Below are 4,544 nucleotides of genomic sequence, written 5' to 3' on the forward strand. Positions count from 1 at the left end.
TTGCTGGTAACGAGACTGAACGAGGTATTGGGATACCGACGATCGAGTCTCGGGCATGTAACGTACCGATTGACAAAGGGAATAGTATACGGGGTTGCTTGAATCCTTGACATCGTGGTTCATCCGATGACATCATCGAGGAGCATGTGGGAGCCAACATGGGTATCCAGATCCTGCTGTTGGTTATTGCCCGAGAGCCGTCTCGGTCATGTCTGCGTGTCTCCCGAACCCGTAGGGACTACACACTTAAGGTTCGGTGATGCTAGGGTTATTAGGAAGACTTGTATGTGATTACCGAATGTTGTTCGGAGTCCCGGATGAGATCCCGGACATCACGAGGAGTTCCGGAAGGGTCCGGAGGTAAAGATTTATATATGGGAAGTTGTCAAACGGACACCGGAAAGTTTCGGGGTCATATCGGTATTGTACCGGGACCACCGGAAGGGTTCCGGGGGTCCACCGGGAGGGGCCACCCCTCCCAGGGGGCCACATGGGCTGCGTGGGGCAGGAGCCAGCCCCTGGTGGGCTGGGCGCGCCCCCCTTGGGCCCATGCGCCTAGGGTTGGGGGGGGACCCTAAAGGGGGCGCACCCCCTTGCTTGGGGGGCAAGTCCCCCCCTGGCCGCCGCCCCTCTCTAGATCCCATCTAGAGGGGCCGGCCCCCCTTGCCCCTTCCCCTATAAATAGAGGGGTGAGGGGAGGGCTGCATACACAAGCCAAGGCGCAGCCCCTCCCCTCCCCAACACCTCTCCTCCTCCACGTGCTTGGCGAAGCCCTGTCGGAGTACTGCTTCTCCACTATCATCACGCCGTCGTGCTGCCGGTGGAGCTGTCTTCCTCAACCTCTCCTTCCTCATTGCTGGATCAAGACGGAGGAGACGTCGCCCGTACCGTACGTGTGTTGAACGCGGAGGTGCTGTCCGTTCAGCACTTGGTCATCGGTGATCTGAATCACGTTGAGTACGACTCCATCATCACCGCTCCCTCGAGGAACGCTTCCTTACGCGATCTACAAGTGGTATTTAGATGCAAACTCACTCCCTTGACTCGTTGCTTAGATGAACTCATAGATGGATCTTGGTGAAACCGTAGGAATTTTTTTAATTTTCTGCAACGTTCCCCAACAGAAAAGGCATGGGTTTCTGAACCCATGGTTCTCTTTCTTTACCGTGTTTCCTAGCAACAAAGTCACTCTTATCATAATGTTGATTCTTTGATTGTTTGTTATCAAGATCAACAGCAGGTTCAATTTCTACATCATTATCATTGCTAGGTTGAGCATCAACATAACATCATTATTAATATTATCACTAGGTTCATGTTCATTACCAGATTGTGTTTCAGCATGAGAGATAGAAATATCATTGGGATTCTCAGGTGTTTCGGTAATAGGTTCACTAGAAGCAGACAAAGTCCTATCATTTTTCTTTTTGTTTTTCTTAGAAGGACTAGGTGCATCTATATTATTTCTCTGAGAATCTTGCTCAATTCTCTTAGGGTGGCCTTCAGGATACAAAGGTTCCTGAGTCATTCTACCAGTTCTAGTAGCCACTCTAACAACATATTCATTTTTGTTACTATTCATTTCATTGAGCAAATCATTTTGAGCCTTAAGTACTTGTTCTACTTGAGTGGTAACCATAGAAGCATGTTTAGTAATGAGTTTAAGTTCACCTTTAACTCTGGACATATAATCACTCAAGTGTTCAATCATATAAGCATTGCATTTTAATTGTCTACCAACATAAGCATTGCAATTTTCTTGTTTGACAATAAAATTATCAAACTCATCTAAGCATTGGCTAGCAGACTTATAACAAGGAATATCACCTTCATAAAATCTATAGAGAGAATTTACCTTTACTACCTGTGTCGGGTTATCAAGACCATGAGTTGCTTCAATAGGTGATGGATTATGACAATGTATTTCTTCCACAGGCGGTAAATTAAGGCCATATATTTCTTCAATAGGAGGTAAATTCTTAATATCTTCAGCTTTTATACCTTTTTCTCTCATAGATTTCTTTGCCTCTTGCATATCTTCAGGACTGAGAAATAGAACACCCCTCTTCTTCGGAGTAGGTTTAGGAATAGGCTTAGGAATTGGCTCAGGAAGTGTCCAATTATTTTCATTTGTCAACATATTATTCAATAGAATTTCAGCTTCATCCGGTGTTCTTTCCCTGAAAACACAACCAGCACAACTATCCAAGTGGTCCTTGGAAGCATCGGTTAGTCCATTATAAAAGATATCAAGTATTTCATTTTTCTTAAGAGGATGATCAGGCAAAGCATTAAGTAATTGGAGAAGCCTCCCCCAAGCTTGTGGGAGACTCTCTCCTTCAATTTGCACAAAATTATATATTTCCCTTAAGGCAGCTTGTTTCTTATGAGCGGGGAAATATTTAGCAGAGAAGTAATAAATCATATCCTAGGGACTACGCACACAACCAGGAGCAAGAGAATTAAACCATATCTTAGCATCACCCTTTAATGAGAACGGAAATATTTTAAGGATATAAAGTTAGCGAGTTCTCTCATCATTAGTGAATAGGGTGGCTATATCATTCAATTTAGTAAGATGTGCCACAATAGTTCCAGATTCATAGCCATAGAAAGGGTCGGATTCAACCAAGGTAATTATCTCAGGATCAACAGAGAATTCATAATCCTTATCAGTAACACAGATAGGTGATGTAGCGAAAGCAGGGTCAGGTTTCATTCTAGCATTAAGAGATTGCTGCTTCCATTTAGCTAATAATTTCATAGCATCATACCTATCATTGCAAGCAAAGATTTCTTTATCAATGGCTTCATCCATAACATAGCCCTCAGGCACAACAGGTAATTCATATTTATTAGGGGGAGAGCCTTCATAAGCAATATTATCAATAATTTCATTCTCTCTAGCCCTAGCAAGTTGTTCATCAAGAAATTCACCAAGTGGCACAGTAGTATCAAGCATAGAAGTAGTTTCATCACAAGTATCGTGCATAGCAGAAGTGGCATCATCAATAACATGCGACATATCAGAACGAATAGCAGAAGCAGGTTTAGGTGTCGCAAGCTTACTCAAAACAGAAGGTGAATCAAGTACAGAGCTAGATGGCAGTTCCTTACCTCCCCTCGTAGTTGAGGCCTAAATTGTTGTCTTAGCGTCTTTCAAGTTCTTCATAATGACTAGCAGATATAAATCCCAAGTGACTCAAAGAATAGAGCTATGGTCCCCGGCAATGGCGCCAGAAATTAGTCTTGATAACCCACAAGTGTAGGGGATCGCAACAGCTTTTGAGGGTAGAGTGTTCAACCCAATTTTATTGATTCGACACAAGGGGAGCCAAAGAATATTCTCAAGTATTAGCAACTGAGTTGTCAATCCAGCCACACCTGGAAACTTAATACCTGCAGCAAAGTGTTTAGTAGCAAAGTAATATGATAGTAGTGGTAACGGTAGCAAAAGTAACGATAGCAAAAGTAATATTTTTGGGTTTTGTAGTGATTGTAACAATAGCAAGGGAAAGTAAATAAGCGAGGAACAATATAGGAAAAGCTCGTAGGCATTGGATCGGTGATTATGTCGGATGCGGTTCATCATGTAACAATCATAACATAGGGTGACACAGAACTAGCTCCAATTCATCAATGTAATGTAGGCATGTATTCCGAATATAGTCATACGTGCTTATGGAAAAGAACTTGCATGACATGTTTTCTCCTACCCTCCCGTGGTAGTGGGGTACTAATAGAAACTAAGGGATATTAAGTCCTCCTTTTAATAGAGTACCGGAACAAAGCATTAGCACATAGTGAATACATGAACTCCTCAAACTACGGTCATCACCGGGAGTGGTCCCGATTTTTGTCACTTCGGGGTTGCCGGATCATAACACGTAGTAGGTGACTATAGACTTGCAAGATAGGATCAAGAACTCACATATATTCATGAAAACATAATAGGTTCAGATCTGAAATCATGGCACTCGGGCCCTAGTGACAAGCATTAAGCATAGCAAAGTCATAGCAACATCAATCTCAAAACATAATGGATACTAGGGATCAAACCCTAACAAAACTAACTCGATTACATGATAGATCTCATCCAACCCATCACCATCCAGCAAGCCTACGATGGAATACTCACGCACGGCGGTGAGCATCATGAAATTGGTGATGGAGGATGGTTGATGATGACGACAACGAAGAATCCCCCTCTCCGGAGCCCTGAACGGACTCGAGATCATCCCTCCCGAGAGAGTTTAGGGCTTGGCGTCGGCTCCGTATTGTAAAACGCGCTGAATCTTTCTCTCTGATTTTTTTCTCCCCGAACACGAATATATGGAGTTGGAGTTGAGGTCGGTGGAGCGTCAGGGGGCCCACGAGGCAGGGGGCACGCCCTAGGGGGGAGCCCTCCACCCTTGTGGACAGGGTGTGGGCCCCCTGACGTGGATTCTTCTTCCAGTATTTTTCTTTCTTTCCAAAAATACGTTCCGTGGAGTTTCAGGTCATTTCGAGAATGTTTGTTTTTGCACATAAATAACACCATGGAA

Source organism: Triticum dicoccoides, chromosome 2B (genome assembly GCF_002162155.2).
Source record: "Triticum dicoccoides isolate Atlit2015 ecotype Zavitan chromosome 2B, WEW_v2.0, whole genome shotgun sequence".
NCBI classification, from domain to species: domain Eukaryota; kingdom Viridiplantae; phylum Streptophyta; class Magnoliopsida; order Poales; family Poaceae; genus Triticum; species Triticum dicoccoides.